The sequence below is a fragment of the Muscardinus avellanarius genome, assembly GCF_963383645.1.
Source record: "Muscardinus avellanarius genome assembly, chromosome: 20".
Taxonomy (NCBI): domain Eukaryota; kingdom Metazoa; phylum Chordata; class Mammalia; order Rodentia; family Gliridae; genus Muscardinus; species Muscardinus avellanarius.
In genome coordinates this window covers 21,303,682-21,322,722 of record NC_137806.1, presented here as the reverse complement: position 1 = coordinate 21,322,722, position 19,041 = coordinate 21,303,682, and the positions used below count along the sequence as shown (strand labels likewise).

The following is a 19,041-nucleotide window of genomic DNA, read 5'->3' as shown; positions in this document are numbered from 1 at the left end:
TACATCATGAGTTTTAAAGAGATTCCATCCTCCCCCATCCCATCCCCTCTGATTGGTCATCTTAATTGCACCCCTATAGGGCCCTTTCTTCAACTAGATCTCCTCCTATTACCTATTTCTTCCTAGTTTTTGCATATTAGGGAAAGCATCTGGTTTTTTATTTTCTGTGATATTTCTCTGTGTATGCCGCATTGCAAGTTGCGATCCCACTCTTGAGGGCCCCGACACTGGCCTGGCCACCCGGCAGACTCTGATCCTGGCCTCAGAGGCCCCAACACCAGCCTTGCCTCACGCAGGCTCCAATCTCGGACTCACTGGGCCCAGCACCAGCCTCATCCCTTGCCAGGCTCCGATCCCAGCCTCAGAGGCCCCAGAAACAGCCTTGCCTCAATGGCAGGCTCCGATCCTGGCCTCAGAGGCCCCAGCATCAGCCTTGCCTCACGGCAGGCTCCGATCCCAGCCTCGCTGATCCTGGCATCGGCCTCGCCCTTCGGCAGGCTCTGATCCCAGCCTTGGAGGCCCCAGCACTGGCCTTGCCTCATGGTGGGCTCTCATCCCGGCCAGGCTGGTCCCTGCACCGACCTAACCCCTCAGCAGGCTCCATCGTGGCCTTGGAGGCCCCAGCACTGTCCTTGCCTAACAACAGGCTCTGAAAATAACTATTTTAGATGGGTACAAAAGAATGACAACTGCAAGGTCATAAAGAACAAGAAGGAAAAATGAAGAACAAGTGCAGCGGGGCATGGTGCCAGGCACCTGTAATCCCCGTACTTTGGAGGCTGGGACAGGAAGATTGCTGGTTCACAGCCAGTCTCAGTAATCTAGCAAGACTCTCAGCACCTTAGGCGGATCCTAAATCAAAATAAAAAATAAAATAAGGCTGGAAGTATAGCTAACAGGTAGAATGCCCAAAGGTTCAATCCCCAGGACCTAAAATAAAATAGCTGTTTGCTTGAGCTAGTTGGTTTATTCAGCTGTCTACAGTTACCAGCTACACAGATAATTATAATGTCTCTAAATTATGTTAGGCTCTGTGGACATAAGGCTGAGGCTGTTTAATTCCGACTCTAATGATATTTAGTTTCATGTTTTAATAGCTCCTTTCCTAGTGGGCACCCTGAGCCACAGAAAAAGAGATATTTTGAAAATGACAGTAGTTGTGTGTGTGTTCAGTCGGCTCCAGGTTAGGACAGGTGTGTCTTCCTTAGAAGAATGCCATGCAGAAAAGTCAGGCTTATGAACAGATGTACTGGAATTAATGGTTTGCATACAAAATGACTCTTCTCTTTCAAAGTGATTTGTCCTTTCGATTTGGTTCCATCATTAAGACCTGGTAAATTTAAAATATTATCTTAATAGATGAATGTGAATTGCACCTTTCTTTGAAGATATATCGGTTACATGAGGCACACCTGTGTTTGAAATATTTAAGTGCTGGCCTTTATAGATAACACAAAATGCTTCCCTCATTTATTCTAACAATTTCAAAATCAGACAGGGACCCGGGAAAAGATGAAGACAAATAGACGTGAGCGTGGTCCCTCAAGTTTATTCCAATGACTAGCATTTCAAATCTTACAAGATTATTTTCAGGAAATAAAGTTGCCCTCATTCCCTTTCCAACTTCTCTAAGAAGCATTTTAACTAGGAATTAGGTAAAATTTATTCTATATATAATGTTTATGAAGATGTTTAAACCGTAATTGCATGTAATTGGAAGAAAATGTTCTTTCAGTGGGAAGAAGATTGACCTACTCAGGAATATTAAAAAGTACAGGAGTTCACATTTTTGTGGTAATATTTTATCATTTTAAAAACTTATTCTTAATAGACCCCTACATTACATTTCAGTAAAGTGGTTTCATTTTCTATAACAACCATTAATAGCTATTAGAGGTAAAAAAAAATAAGGCTTTATATAGATCATTAAAGTACACTTAAGTAATTTGTAATTGACAATTAAATCATCGCGGCAATGTATTATCTATCATAAGTTTGATAGATTTGCCTTTTTTGAAGTACTGAGAATAAAGGGTCTTTTGTAAGACGTCCCACTACAGACTATTCTTGCATTTTAATTGATCACAAAGCACGCATTGTCTCAGTATATGCGCTTGGTAATCATCTCTTACAAGTTGCCTTTTGTGAGGATTCTAAGGCCGTGTGTGGGAGTCTGGTTCATGCTAGAAACTGTGTTGTTGGTAAAATGTGCAATCAGCACAGCCGTCTTTCAACCTTTGCCCTGGCCATTTTCATGATATATAAAATATAATTGGAGATTTCTCATTCTCCCCTTCCCTCTCCCTTTTCTTCATGCCTCTAAAGACCAGTGAATGTGTGCCTACAAAGCAGAGTCTAAATGTTACCATGGCGATGGCCCACACTCCTGGCAGTCCCTATTCCCAGGCAGCCGACAGGCATCACCCTGTCCCAAATTTGGACTCTTTTTTTCTTCCTCCATAGGAAATTTGTGGACTTAACCCCATAGAATTTCTGGCCAAAATGGTCACTCATGGCCATCTATAGGAAACAGAAACATGGCTGCATTTATTTGAGAGGGAATCTAATCACTCACATGTCTATTTATCTCCTAAGGAATTTCTAAAAGTTCCGTACACAACTGATTAGCTTCCACTTTTTTTAATTTCCTCATTCCGCAAGTAACAATGGAATTATGAATATAGTAATACCTTTAAAAAAGAGAGTAAATTCTCTGTATTTCAAACTATTAAGCAAAAAATTCAAAAGGTTAATTTTCATATAATTTGCTAGAATCTGAGATAGGTAAAAGCACTAATAGAGTTTTTCCCCTCTGACGCCTAGAAAAGATATTTCATAGTATAGACATAATCAAGTTTTATGTGAGCCTGATTAATCTCATAAAAATTTATCTGTCTTAGTTTATCTTCATACTATCATTTAACCTAGAGATTTTATGGGTTTTTCTATTAGATACATTTCTCACATTAAAGGTAAAATAACATAATGGGTGATTTTTAAGTAATTTTTTAAACATTGAAATGAGCTAGATATTTATGTGCAATCAGTAGAGTGCAAGGTGTGGAACTTACTCAGGAGAACAGAGAATCACATAACTGTCTTAATGGTACAGTTCCATTGAGAAGAAACAACTCAGTGACTTTTTAATTCAGTTGAATTAATGCATTCAAGGGGTTCAAACAACAACTACAACGACCATGGCAGACTCATAATGGATAGTTCAAAGGATCTCTGTATGCCCACCTCACCACGCTGTGGCCAGACTGGCTGGAAGGAGCATTTCAAATAAATATTGGTATTCAAAACCACAGAGGCCAAGCATCCCTGTCGCCATATGTGATGGCTATATGTGAGTTAATAAAAAGGTACCCCCATACTGAGGATTTTCAGTGGACTCAAAAGGTACAAACCAAGGAGGTACTGATGGAAATATTAAGGGGACTGGCATAGAAATGGACAAATTGTTTATTTTAATAGAGGAAACTAAAAGGCACCAAGAGATTTTTTTGCTGAAGGTCAGCCGTGGACAGACTGCGCTGCGATGGTGAGCTTTAATTTTAGTCCGGCCATCTCATTTGGATTCTACTTCTTGAAACATGTCTCAAGGTATTAAAGAAGGAAATGAAGATTGGCAGGCACTCTAGTTCTAAAACATAAGCAACAAAACGTTTGGTAATTTAAAAATATCTCATCAGCCAGTAGTGAAAACTTTATAACAGCTCTCCAGATAGATTTTTTTTTCATTTCTGAGGGTGCTGTAAAGCCTCACAAATTCAGAAGTTTTCTCCCCAAAATTGGAGAATTTCCCAAATATTATTATAAATATAATAAACTAAAGCAAACATATTACTTAACTTACATGGACTGCATTACAAAAACAGGTATGTAACAACAGGTGACTTTAAATGTGTTTCCTAAATTTTTTCAAGTTGCATCATTTGGGTATTTTTGTTTGTTTGTTTTTGTTTTTCAAAAAAATTGTTACATACAGCCAGGCATGATGGCTCACGCTTGTAATCCCAGGACTTGGGAGGCTGAGACAGGAGGATTATGCAGGTTTGAAGCCAGCCTTGGGTACTTAGGCTCTCCGCAACTTAGACAGTTTCCAAATAAAATATAAAAATAGGCCTAGCAGTGTAGCCCAGAGGTAAAAAGCCCCTAGGTTCCATCCCCAGTATCACATACACACACAAAAAAAAATACTTGCATATTTTGGGGGGATTTCTAGTTAAGGTAGTGTTTCAATTTCTAATCCTTGATATAATTTGCAGATAACATACAGTAGACTAATCATATTCCACAATTGTGACTTGTGCAAGAATACAAACAGATGGTTTAAGTTTATAATGTATAATATATCACCTTACTAAGTCAATAATAAAAAATATCACTAGGCAAGAATTCAATAAAATTAAGCCTTTATTTCTAATAGGAGGGAACCCTGAGAAAACCAGGAATACAAAGGAATTTTTAAAATTTAATAAAAGGCAGCTATCTTACACCAAGCAATGGATAGGAGATGAATAAGAGAACAAGTTATCATCATTCATTAAATAATGTTCTGGAAGATCTGATCATTGCAAGAAGATTTAACAACAGATATGCTAATTAGAAACACAAAGATAAAACATTTCTCTTTGGCAAAAAAGATGAATTTAAACATAAAGAAACGAAGATAATCAGCTGAAAAATCTGTATGATATTAAGAATAGTGTAGCCGGGCAAGGTGGTGCACACTTGTAATCTCAGCTTTCGGGAGGCAAAGACCAGAGGATCGCGGTTCGCGGATAGCCTCAGCTACTTAGCAAGGAAGGCCTTCACAAATCACTGAGACCCTTTTTCTTCTTTTCTTTCTTTCTCTCTCTTTTTCTTTCTTTCTTCTTTTTTTTCTTTCTTTCTTTCTTTTTTTTTTTTTTTTTGGCAGTACTTGGAGGCACTGTACCTCCAAGCTACACCTCCAGCCCTATTTTTTTAGTCTTTTTAGTTTTGAAACAGGGTTTCACTGAGTTGCAAAGGGCCTCACTAAGAAGCTGAGGCTATCCGTGAACCTCGATCCTCTAGTCTCCACCTCCCAAAAGCTGGGATTACTAGTGTGCGCCACCATGCCCGGCTTGAGACCCTATTTTAAAAAATTAAAAGACTAAAAAAATAATAATAATAATAGGGTTGGGGGTGTAGCTCAGAGATACAATGCTCTTGGTTCTATCCCCAGTACCACACACACACACAAAGAAAAAGAATAGTGTAAAATAATTTGAAGTCAATATCTTTACTATAAATTAATAGTAAAAGATGTGGAGAGAATTTGAAGAACATATTAATTCTTTCCTAAGAATAAAATTAAGATTTTAGTCAATTTTGAGTTAACCCATGTTTATTGATTAAAAGAACAAGTATGAAAGCTGGAAGTGATGGCCCATGCTTGTAACCCAGCATTTAGGAGGCTGAGACAGGAGGATCGCAGTTTGCAGACAGTCTCAGCTCTTAGTGAGGCCCTTTGCAACTCAGTGAGACCCTGTTTCAAAATAAAGAACAAAAAATAGGACTGGTGTATAGCTCGGAGGTAGAATGCCCCTGGGTTCCATCCCCAGGACCCCCCCACCAAAAAAAAGAAAAGAACATGTACTATAAAGACATTGATTTTTCCCAAATAGCTCCAAAGATTTGGTATGAGCACCAGTATAAATCTCAGGAGGATTTTTTAAAGATAATTCTAAATCTCAAGTCTCCTTTGAAAAGAAAGAGTAATGATTAGGATAAGCAAATGATTAAAAAAAAATCACCACCAGGCATGGTGGGCACGCTTGTAATCCCTGCGCTTGGGAGGCAGAGACAGGAGGATCGCGCAGGTTCAAAGGCAGCCGCGCTGGCTTAAGAGACCCTGTTTCCAAATAAAAAGTATAAAATAGGTCTGGGAGTATAGCCCGGAGGTAGAAGGGTTTCCAGGAACCCCAGGACCAACAAAAATAAAAAAGAATAAAGAATAAAGAATTAAAAAATAGGTTGGGAGTGTAACTCAGAGGTAAGAATGCCCCTGGCTTGTTTCCCCAGATCCGAAAAAAAAAATTACCAAGTTTTCATAATTTAATCAATGATATACCAACATAAGATTCAATAAACTGGAATATGAAAAAAGAATCAAAATGTAGAAATATATAAGGAATGGCTACAGATTAATTTTAAAATCACTAGTCTATGGCTGAGCCACATCAACTGAACATAGAGGTAGGCAAAGAACAACAAACATTAGGAAAATATTTATCTTTTCTAATATTCAAAGAAATACAAGTGGAACAGTAAAGTAAATCTTTTCATCCATCACATTTGTAAATGCAAAATTAAATAATTTATTTGAAAGAATGACAGCAAGGTATACAATACACTCTTGTACAGGGGGATTGTCAGGGATCACAGGTCTCTTGTAAAGCAATTTGATAATATATGTTAAGACCTAAAATAGTTGTCTTTCTCCAAAGAAAATTGGACATACCCACAAATATTCGTGTTTAAGAATTTTCATATTTATGTATATGAATGTAAGTATATGATATATATTGTACTGAGATGAAAATTTTCTACATATATATTTCTAACTACTTATATTCTCTAAGTATGTATATATATATATATGATATATAAGAAAGACTTAATACTTAGTATTAGGGAAATAGTAACAGTAGTTATGTTACATTCATGAAATAATATGCAATGCTTTGAAAATATATTTTTAAAAGTCATTGTAGCTGTGTGTGGTGGTGCACTCTTGCAAACTCAGTACTTGGGAGGCTGAGGCAGGAGGACCGTAGGTTCGAAGCCAGCCTCAGCTACTTAGTGAGGCTCTCAGCAACTTAGTAAGACCCCGTTTCCAAATAAAATATAAAATAGCCTGGAGATGGAAGTCCCATGGGTTCCATCATCCCTATACTACACACACCAAAAAAAAAAAAAAAAAATCATTGCTTACCTTAGAAAAATGCCTCATGTATTAAAAAGACAAAAACGCAATCATCAATATAATCCCGATAAAGGATAAAATGTATGCTTTGGAAATGACTGAAAGAAAATATACCAAAAAATAAGCAATTCCACTTTTCTAGTTGGATTTATGTGATGGTAATATTTTTTTTCTTCATACTCACCAGTATTTATCAGCAATAATGTAAGCATGAATTAAATTTATAAACATTAAAAACAATGTTATTTTTTAAAGAATCATGTTCTATGTCCAAATTATCACTAAATCTGAGTTATTGGCATCTAAATTAAGAACACTTTAATAGTAAACTTTTAGTAGCATAACATTCTCAGTGGGGATTCTAAATATTATATTGATGTTTCATTTGTAGCAAGATACTTTATATAAGCTAAAGAAGGAAGTGATCTTCCAGAGATTTTGGATAAATAATTGTTATAAAACAAGCCTGAAACAGCTTGGAATGTAGCTTCAGTAAGTTGCTCACTAATGCATCAATTTACCTTCTTCTTCTTCTTCTTCTTCTTCTTCTTCTTCTTCTTCTTCTTCTTCTTCTTCTTCTTCTTCTTCTCCTCCTCCTCCTCCTCCTCCTCCTCCTCCTCCTCCTCCTCCTCCTCCTCCTCCTCCTTCTCCTTCTTTGTCTCCTCCTCCTCCTCCTCCTCCTCCTCCTCCTCCTCCTCCTCCTCCTCTTCTGGTGTGGCACTGGGGATTAAAGTCATTGGCATTCTACCTTCAAGCTACATCCCCAGTCGGATTCTTTTTTTATTATTATTTCTTATTTGGAAACAGTGTCTCACTAGGTTGCCTAGAATCTCACTACTTGCTGAGGCTATCTTTGAACCTGGGATCCTCTTGTCTCAGCCTCCCAAGTACTGAGATTACAGCCACGGGCCACTACACCTGGCTATACTTCTCTTTTTCTGTCACCTTGCCTTGGGAATCATTTGGGGACAGTTTGTGGTCTCAGTGGCTTTGCATAACCCTAATGGCTTTTCAGGTGTCTGGCACTGGGGTTCATTTGTAGGAATGAGATTAAAATGTGTTCAAGGGCTTACAGTATGTTTTTTAAGCCGTGTGTGTGTGTGTGTGTGTGTGTGTGTGTGTGTGTGTGTGTATTGTTTTGTGTGTATATGTTGTTGTTGTTGTTTTGTGTGTGTGTGTGTGTGTGTGTGTGTTCCCTGTAATGTATTCTGTTTGAAGTTCAGAGCTTAGGCAGAAAAAGCCCAAGTTTGGCAGGTGTAACTTTTGAATGCATTGAAAAGCAGCTTTAATCTCAGGTTATTATTGACATTAACCAAAAATGCGTACCATTTCTTTGTTCTCCAAGACATAGTGGAAGACACACAGGCACCTGTGACATCAGTTGTGGGCACGTGTATATATGTGTGCCACTTGCTTAGTACGTGAAAATGATTTGCAAAGTTCAATGGAAGGCAACCAATAAATTTGGTGGGCTTCAAGCTGTCTCCTGGGCAGCAGTTCTAATGATGCAGTAAGGAGATGTAATAAGAGTCTCAGCCACAACAGTGGCCGCTGAGGAGACTGGGGAGAGATGCAGGGACCTCTGGGTACCAGGTTAAGAGCCTAGAGGGGCTCCAGTGTGGGTGTCAAGCTACCTGTCACCAACGCACATTAAGGAGACAAACTACCCAGACCGAATTAGGTGATTATACAGAAACTAAGTTATCTGTAGTAAAATTAAGAACATGTCACTTCCTGGTAATTTTGGGTTTGTTTGTTTGTTTGTTTGTTTGTTTGTTTTGAGGATAAGGCGGAATTTCAGTCTTTTCATCTTTTGTTAATTTCCCTAATATTATATGTGGCTGCAGACTTGAGAGAGGCTTGACAGTGTGGGAAAATGCTCTTCAAAGATCCCTGGCATACCTGGAGGTGTGGTACAGTGAGAGAGAGCTCGCTTAGCACACAGGAGGCTCTGGATTCCAGCCCCAGCACCAAAATAAATAAAAACAAAAAAATCACTGTAGTCACAGGTAACTCCTGAGGCCGCTTGAACCTTTGATCATCCAGAAAAATATCGCATGATTTTTTTTTTCAGTACTGGGGATAGCTGAGGCTGGCCATGAACCTGCAATCCTCCTGTTTCAGCCTCCTGAGTACTGGGCATGATGGTTTTTTTTTTTTTTTCTTTTATCGCTTCAAGACACATTTGCCCACTGCTGTCTGACACCCCTTTATCAACTTCTTTTTTTGGGGGTACTGTATATTGAACCCAGGGGTATTCAGGGGTATTCCACTTCTTAACTACACCCTCAGCCCTATTTTATTTTTTTATTTTGAAACAAGATCTCTCTAAGTTGCTGAGGATGGCCTCAAACCTGCCATCTTACTGCCTCAGCCTCCTAAGTACTGGGATTACAAGCGCGCCCCACCACACCTTCTTCAATCATCTGGTCATTTGAATGGCAATTTTGTCACAAGCACCATACTAGGCATTGGAGATAATGAGATTATCATCGTGGTTTCTGATCTCAAGGAGCTGGTGCTAACTGATATACAGACGAGAAAATGAACTGACTAGTCAGTCACTGCAATAAGACTGCACGCAAATTATCCCACAGTGCGTTGGTTACAGCAATAAATATTTATTCTTATGCTTACAAGTCTGCAGATCAGGGGTAGTTTGGCAGATCTAAGCTGGGTGGCTTTCTTTCAGACTGTGAGTCACCTGGGCTTGGCTCCCACTGTGCTTTGGGCTCATAGTGTGTGTGTGTGTGTGTGTGTGTGTGTGTGTGTGTGTGTGTGTGTGTATCTGTGTGCCCATGAGCTTGGACTCAGATAGGGGCTGTGAATTCTCTGGGGCATGCTTTTCTCAGGACAGGTCACAATGTGTAAAATCCCACCCCAAACCATACACAAGGGTATGTAAAGTAATGCCTACTAGCATTTTAATAGCTACAGCAAGAAGTCACGTGGTCAAGCCCAACACCAGTGGTGAGGACTTATGTTCTAGTCATGCGAGTGTACCAGAAGGTCACCTGATAGCAGGAGGACATGAAGAGCCAGCTAAATAATCCAGTCTTCAAAGTTTGACAGTGCATGACAAATTGGACAAAAGAAGTCTGTTCAAGGTGCAGCGGAAATAAAGATAAATATTTTAGAGGAAAGGTGTCAGTCAGGGTTCAACCAAAGAAGCAGAAGTAGTAGAATCAAAAATGGGTGATAGATACATAGAAGATAGATTATGGATAGGTGGATGGATAGATAGATGATACGTGATTGATGGGTACATAGACAGATGACAGATATTTCTTACAGGAATCTGATGTTACATAGTTGGGCAGTAGACTAAGCATTCTCTGCTGTAAGGATGTCTTCTCTTCTGCATCTAATGCTTGACTTTAAATTTGGTAGGTTAAGTAATCAAGAAGGGCTGATGGGACAGTAAGGCAGATCCAGGGCAGGCTAGAACCCACAATCAGGAGCTGGAACCCTTCAAGGATGGACTGAAACAATTGTAAGTTCTTTCTGCCTCTGCCTCTGTAAGCTTCTTGTGACCTCGGTTATAAAGCTAAACACACACCTGGCCTGGAACTCGAGAAGCCCAGGGAGGATCTCAGGAAGGCAGAAGGGTTCCAGGTGCAGCTGCGGCTGCTTCACCCCAGCAAAGGCAAGTTAGCAGCTCCTCAGCAAGGTGTGCAAGGTGCAAAGAGCTCTTGGTTCCCTTCTGCCTTCCAAGTCTCCTAAGAGGTAGCCTGGTGATGCACCTTAACTAGGAACATTAAGTGAATTCTGGGAGTTGTAGTTCAGCCTAGCCAAGGTGACACATTGTTGCAAGAGGCATCTCATTTGAGTTCTAGAAGAGTAAGTTAGGAAATGTTTTCAGAGTATATTTGAGCCAAGTCCTTAAGGATAAACAAGACTTAACCAGGAAGATGAAATAGCAATTTTTGCAGATGCAAATCATGACAAAGATTAGCCTCAGAAGTATGGAAGATTACAGTAAAAAGCCACAAGGAAAACTCATAGTCAGTTCATTTAAGCTGTTGCACAAAGAAGAATCCATGCCAAGGGTTAGATGGGGCATGTTAGGGAAAGGGAGTTGGCAGGAGCTTAGTGTAGAAATTGAGCTGGTGCTGCATGATTCTGAAGAGGTTTTAAAGGAAGTGGATATCAGTTCTGGGTTGGATGTTTTCAGGAAAGTATTAAATATTGTTACCAACTCAACTATGTCCTCCCTAAATTCATATGTTGAAATCCTAACCCCCAAAACCACAGGATGGGCTATAATTGGAGGCAGCACCTTTGAAGAATAATTAACATTAATGAAGTCACAAGTATGGGGCCCCGATCCGACAGGACTGGTGAGTTTATAAGAGAAACACTAGGACTGCCCAGGCACAGCAAGAAGGTTACCACAAGACAAGGCTGGGGGCCTAAGGAGAAACCAACCTGCTGACACCTCGATCTTGATTTCCAGCTGTGGGAAATACATTTCTGTTGTTGAAGCCACCTCTCTGTAGTATCTTGTGCTAGCAACTCTAGCTGACTGATACAAGTATCTTGGTAGTTTTAAAATCTAGACAGCAGGACATAACTATGATTGTAATTAGTAAAAATAAATAAATAAATAAATAAATAAATAAATAAAAAGCAGTTGGAAGAGAAGGTTATTCCATCATTTAGTGGTTGCTTACATTTCTTTTGTTCCACTAGGGTCACAGAACCTAATTATTTTCCTCTTCTGTAAGAGTTGCTTATATCTGGTTGGGAACATGAAGGTCTTCTACCTGTCATTGGCATATTCAGAGAGGATGCTCAGAGCCCGGTGTGGTGGCACACGCTTGTAATCCCTGCGCTTGGGAGGTTGAGACAGGAGGATCGCACAGGTTCGAAGCCAGACTCAGATTCAGCTACTGAGTGAGGCTCTCAGCAACTTAGTGAGACCCTGTTTCCAAATAAAGTATAAAATAGGTCTGAGAGTATAGCCCGGAGGTAGAAAGCCCCTGGGTTCCACTCCAAGTACTACACACACACACACACACAGAGAGAGGGGGGGGGGATGCTCATTTGCTGATCCAGAAGTTACATGGAGACTCTACCGATGACCATGTTAGATCCAGGTTCCTTTATCTTGACTGACATGGTTCAGTGTATTTCCTCACCCTTCTGAGTGTCTACTTCCCCGTTTCTGCCCACCTATCTTATTCTTTTTCGGCTTAGCTTCCTTTCACAGCCTCCCACACACCCTACCCTCAGATTGGTCTCCTCTGCAAGAGATAGCCTTGTATTTTTCCTTCTATGTCCTCACCAAAGAAAGGCATGCTCCATAGAGTCATCCATATCCCATCCTGCCATAATAGTCTCTTTGATTACTCCATGATACTCTTCTCCCTCCTGCTGTGAAGCCATTTGGGCTCATGAAATATGTTATCAGTACAGACTGTGCTATTCTTTGCTTCATATGTAAGCCTTGTTCTTCTAACTTGATTATCAATTCTTTGAGGACAGAGACTCTATTTTGGATCCTCCACAATGTAATTCAGTTTTGTTTTTGTTTTGTTTTTGTGGAACTGGGGATAGAACCCAGGGGCATTCCACCTCCTGAGCTACACCCCAGCCCTATTTTTTTATTCTTTATTTTGAAACAGAGTCTCACTGAGTTGCAAAGGTCCCCACTAAGTAGGTGAAGCTGGCTGCGAACCTCGATCCTCCTGTCTCAGCCTCCCAAATGCTGAGATTACAAGCGTGCACCACCACACCCGGCTTGTAATTCACTTTTAGATAACTAATTTTGTGGTCCTTTATAACTAATTTTGTGGCCCTTCATAAGGTTTTGTTCATCGCAGGACTTGTTTGGGTTTCTTTTTTAACTAAGACCATACCATGGTATCTTTGCATTCTTTTGCAACTAACATGATGTCCTTCACTTATTCATATGTGCAACCAGACAATATTTCTGGACACTTATTTTTATGCTCAGAACTTTGATATTTTAGCCAAACCCTGAAGGATACACAGAAATAAATCTAGTGAGGGGGTGGAGACCACTGGAGTTCTGCAAAAATAGGAGATAACATCAGCTAAAGCACAGAGGCACCTACTGAAGTTTTGCAGAAAAAAAGAAATAGCATCAACTAAAGCACAGAGGCACACGCCTACAGTCCCAGTACCTGGGAGGCTGAGACAGGGGGACCACAGGTTCAAAGCTAGTCTCAGAAATTTAGCAAGACCCTTATCTTTTTTATTCAGTACTGGGGTTAGAACTCAGGGGCATTCTACCTCCAAGCTACACCCCAGCCCTGTTCAGCCGAGGCTGGCCTCAAACCATGATCTTCCTGTCTCAGTCTCCCAAGTACTGGGATTGTGAGCATGCATTCCCATGTGCCTGGACCCGTTTAAAAAAATAAAAAATTAAATAGGGCTGGAAAGCAGATGCCTTTCTTAGATGTAGAATATACCTGAGTTCAATCCCCAGTACCAGTAAATAGATAAATAAAAGCACAAAAGAAAGAAGACTTACATTTTTGAGGGATTGGAAATTCAAGGTACAGAGATAAAAATATGCCAGGTGCATAAACATGAGAGACAAGTTGGAGATGGGCCTTTCGGTCTTAGAGATGTAGGTGGCCTTGTAGTGGGCCCTATTATGTGGCTTGGACTCCATTTGAAGACCAGGGGCAACTTTCCATGGGTTCTAAAGAGGAGGCAATTATGACCATAGTTCAGTGTTAAATAATTCCAAATGAAATGCACAGCAGACCAGAGCCAGAAAGACTAGCAATACGGAGATTCCTTAGGAGGTGCGGTTGCCTGAGTCAGTAGAGAGTAGACGGTAGGAATTGGGAAGGAACATTCTAGATAAAGCATCATTCAATTCTCTTTGTCTCTCTAGAAAATTTTACTCTCATGCCTTCTAGTTCATATATTCATACCTATTTAATATTCATCCAATCAAGCTCTGGTTATGGAATTAAAAATGGACACAGGTTTTCTGATCCAGGTACTGATTGCCTGTGTATTTTCAATCTGTGAATATTCAGTGAACTGGACATGTAGGAGTACTTTTCTTTGGGGACATGATACTTGTTGTACAAGTCCAGAGTTTATAAGTCCTTATAACTGCAAAATTCATAAGCACCTTGTAAAACTACTTTTGCCATTGCTTTGTGGAAATCCGGGGTCAGTGGTAGCCTATTTCCTGTTAAAACCGGGCTGCCTTCTTGGGTTATTGCCCCAGCTCCCAACCAGTTTCTGAAACTTGCCTTCCTCTTATTTGTAGTGGCCTGATTTTCCATTTAGCATCCGAGCACATCACGTGTGAGTCATTTACAGCGGGGCAATCCATAGCTTTATGTGCGTATCTTTTCTCTCTCCAAGAGGCTTAGGCCCTTTTGTAACGCGTTTGGCTGGCTGCGTTACTGGAGCAGCCTGCGGGGCGACCTCCTCAATTTTTTATTCACCCTGGGTTTCTGGTCTTGGTCCAATCCTCATTTTTCACCCTCGAATCTCTCCCTGGCTGATTCCATCCTAATTGCTCCCTCACTCGGCAGATCTGCCTGCGGGCGACTCCAGCTCTGCTCCACTCTCTGTGGAAGAAGTCATCATCCCCATCTACTCTGTTGGACCTGGGCCGGGGCTCCTTCTCCACCAACAGCATCATCCTTTCCCAAATCGCCCATGTGGGACACATCAGAATTACCTTGAACTCCTGTGTTTTCTTCATTCCACCCATCCAAGTTGTCCACCTCATGATTCTACCATTAAAAGGTTTTTGATCCCTCTCTTCCATCTCTCTCTCTGTTTCTATCTGCAGTTACCTCCTAGGCAGTGTCACATGGTAAAAAAAAACTTCACTCTCCCCTCTCTGCTACTTACTGGGTCTCTCATCTTGAGTCTTGTTTTGCTTCTCTCTCTCTCTCTCTCTCTCTCTCTCTCTCTCTCTCTCTCTCTCTCTCTCTCCTTTTCTTTTCTTTTCTTTTTTCTTTTCTTTTCTTTTCTTTTCTTTTCTTTTCTTTTGGTGGTACTGGGGATAGAACTCAACATGCCCCCAGCCCTACCTTTTATTTTGAAACATGTCCTCTGCTGAAGGTGGCCTTAAACGTGTGATCCCCATGTCTCAGTAACCAAAGTGCTGGGAATACAAGGTATGTACCACCATGCCTAGCTATACCTCCCCCCACCTCAGTTCTTCTGAGCTATACTGCAAGCCCTATTTGTTTTTTTTTTATTTTGAAACGGGTTTCATAAGTTTCTGAGACTGGCCTCAAACCTATGATCTTCTTGTTTCAGTTTCCCAAGTACTAGAATTACAGGTGTGCATCACCACACCTGGCTAGGCCTTTCTTCTCATTGGCATGATATGGATGATAATGTCTATTTTATGAGTGGCTCTGAGAAAATTGAGTGAATTTTAATTTTATATGGAGCATCTCACCCAAGCACTATAAATAGCAGCAGCCAATACCTGGGATAACCTCCCTCGTGGGACATTCACAATTTGATCACCTTGTTTTCTCTGTACCCAAATAAAGTGTGCTTTAAAGTTTCAAGAACTGATGAAAGCAGCAAGCTTATCATTTCATCATTTGTGCAATTTGTCCTTAAAGTTAAGAACAGGGCCTTCTTGGTCTTTCTGTCCCTCCCGTGTTCTAACCCATTAACTCAATGATGGCTGCTCACTGGACTTGGAAACTATTTCACAAATGGTGCAAAATAGCTGTCAGACACTGGAAGTAGCGAACTTAACAAGAGGAACGCTTCACGAAGAAATTCAGCCTCTGAGGAAATCTGAATGAAGTACCTACCATGCCCCACGTCTTGTTCTACGATGGGACCAAAAGGAGAAAGTCCCCATTTTCAAGTAACTTAAGATCAGGTGGAGAAAACAGGTAATAAAGAAGCAAATATGTAGATAAGTTTCAGAAAGTGACACAGGAAGAAATGTGACACTCGGATCACCTGACTGTTCTGCAAAGAGCCATAAATGGATCGTGATGGTTTCCAAGCCATCTTTCCTCAACCATCTGGGTTTCTCTTTCCTTTCTGTTGTATGCCTACATGAAGCTCCATCTTAGTCCTTAGTTAGCTCCATCTTTTTTCTGTTGTCAGGAAGGAAGCTTAACCTATGGTCTTTGTAAAAGTTGTGCTACTTACTCCTTAGGTCTCCCTAGAACCAAAACCACTAAGAAAGAGGGATCCCCAAGCACACGAAATGCTACACTCCTTTAGAATACGTGGATAATAGCCAGGAGTGGTGGCGCATGCTTGTAATCCCCACACTTGGGAGGCTGAGACAGGAGGATCGCACAGGTTCGAAGCCAGCCTCAGCAACTTAGTGAGGCTCTCAACAACTTAGTGAGACCCTGCCTCAAAATAAAGAATAGAAAATAGGGCAGGGGGTGTAGCTCGGAGATTGAATGCCCCTGAGTTCCATCCCCTGACTTGCAAAAATAAATAAATAAATAAATAAATAAATAAATAAATAAATAAATAAAATACATGCATCATGATGAAGTTACCTGCCTTCCCTGTCATGGCAGTTTACACAGATAGATATACGGTTGCTTGTGTCTTCCTTGAAAGTAGTAATAAATATTCTGATTCATTTCTCATGCAAATATCAAAGCCTAATTTGTGGGTATTCAAGTGTAACCTCCTCAAAATTTCTCATGTGCCTGAGAGTAGTAGCCTTTGGCAAAAAAGCAGGGCCAGAATTACTTCTCGGTTCTGACCACAGAGGATTTGCTATATTCTAAGAGTTTACAGATCAAAGCCATTTATTATCAGCAAGGTTATTGATTCTAATGGGAAATCCTTTCCTTTCTTCTTTTTATCTTTTTTTTTTTTTTTTGTACTGAAGATTAAACCCAGAACAAAATGGCTGTCTACCTCCGAGTTACATTCCCAGCCCTTTAGGATCTCAATAAGTTGCTGAGGCTGTCCTTGAACCTGTGCTCCTCCCGTCTCTGCCTCCCAAGTACTAGGATTATAGTGTGGGCTACTACGCCCAGCTCTGCTTTGTCCTTGAGAGATCTTTTTCTGTCTCTACAAGCATAGTTCTCTTGAGCCAGTTCTTGGCCTTTACTTTCTTCTGCAAATGCTGTCACTGTGATTTTTCGTGATGCCTCTTAAATATATCTAGTACCTATTCTCAAGTGATTTCAAGGAGTTCTAAGCACTGCGTGGCTTTTTATTTATATGTACTTTCCAGAAACATGACACTTTATCATTTTAAGGGGCTTTGCAATTATTCTTGCTAATCTTTCATCTCTATGCCCCATTCATTCAAATAAACATCTCCATTTTGTTTTTGTACTGGGCACTGAAATGGGGTCTCACTAAGTTGTGGAGGGCCTCACTAAGGAGGTGAGGCTGGCTACCAGCCTGGATCCTCCTTTCTCAGCCTCCCAAGTACTGGGATTACAAGCATGAGTCACCATACCCAGAGAAACATCTCCATTTTGAAAAAGAAAAATATGATAGCACAATTGGTGGGAGGAGGGTCCATCTGGATTTTAGGGCCCTTGGGTTTGTCACGGAGATGGCCACTTCTTGCCTCTAAAGTGTGACTTGGAGGTAGTTTTTGAGTGCTCAAGAGAAAGGAGATCATGTTACATAGCTCCTCAGATTACTATCAAGCCCTTTCTTTACCAACACTACTAAGGTTCTACTTTAAACCAACATCCTTATATTTCACGTAGTGACCTGTGATCCCAGTGTCCTATAGCAGGTAACAGTCTTGACTCCTGCCCCCTCCCATCTGCAAGACTTAACTGTTCTCCATGACACTGATACTAACCCTTCCTTTGAGGTTGATAAGTTTGAGTCACAGAAACTTTGTGTCTTAGACTTAGTGTCAGAAGAATGGAAGAAAATTCATCCCTACACACACACACACACACACACACACACACACACACACACACATACACACACACACACACATATATCACCATCATTGAGCACCTGCCATGTGTCCTGTACTTAGTCATCTGTTAATTATTTCCTTTAGACCTTGATTATTGCTTCAGATTAATTTCATGAATTCTGTGTGCTTTTCTTCCAACTTTCAAAACAGCATGGAATGTTTCTTTTTCTTTTTAATGAACTTTTCTTGGTGCATTGTAATCACACCTCATAATGAGATTCAGAGCGAGAGAGGCATACATGCACATAGCCCTTGGTGAGCCTCCCCTGGATCCACCCTTCTCCCTCCTCTTCTCTGTGATGTTGAGATTGGCTTTGATAATTTCAGATATGTACATCATGTAATTTGGAAGCTAGGAAGAACTTTGGGTATAAGAGAGATGTTTCTTAAGTAAACCTGGAAATTCTTGGTATCTGTGACTAATAGTTGAATGGATTCAACATCCCCGGAATTTCCATTTCAGGATTATTCTTTTAGAATGTGGATGTGAGAATCAGGCCAGGTTTTTGTGGTGACCCATATTACATCAAAGGAGAACCTGCTCTGCCACGGCCCTAAATCCCTAGCACATGTCATATGACACACTTCTATTAAAATAGTACTTCTATATAAATGTCAAAATGCAACGGTGAGATGCAGAAGGTAGAAGACAGTTGGAGTGATTAATGCTGCATTTAGAACATTAGGTTTTTAATTCTGGAAAGGAACTATAACCGAAATAAATGCACATCTAATTTACCTTTTGAAAAAATTTTAGGAAGAAACTCAAACCCCAAAAGGCCAAGAAGCTGGCTGACCTTCTTCTCCACACCAATATGCCACATCGCAACGCTATTCCAGTTCTTCCGTCCCCAAGTCTGCATTACTGGCTACTTTTCATTTGCAGTTTTCTTTTGTATATTTTCATTGGTGCGTTGTAGCCATACATCATACTGGGGTACAAGATGGTAGAGGCACACATGCACACATCACTCATTTAGTCCTTCTACGATTCCCACCCTATTCCTTTCCCTCTCCCTCCATCTCATATTTCTTTTAAATTTAAAAATATATATTTGGGTTATGGAAATAGAGGCCATCAAGAAATATAAATTTTTTACTGTTCTTTGTGAATAACTCTAGAATTTTTTTGAAAAAAATTCCACTACAAACCTAATTTGGTAATAATCAAGATAATAGG

At 40.4% G+C, this 19,041-nt stretch overlaps 1 protein-coding gene across 8 annotated transcripts in view; it reads left to right on the top strand.

The window, feature by feature from the left end:
• CELF2 (CUGBP Elav-like family member 2) overlaps positions 1–19,041 on the top strand; it is a gene marked incomplete at both ends in the record, with an annotated part of 565,297 nt that overhangs the window by 190,636 nt on the left and 355,620 nt on the right. The window lies entirely within an intron of this gene.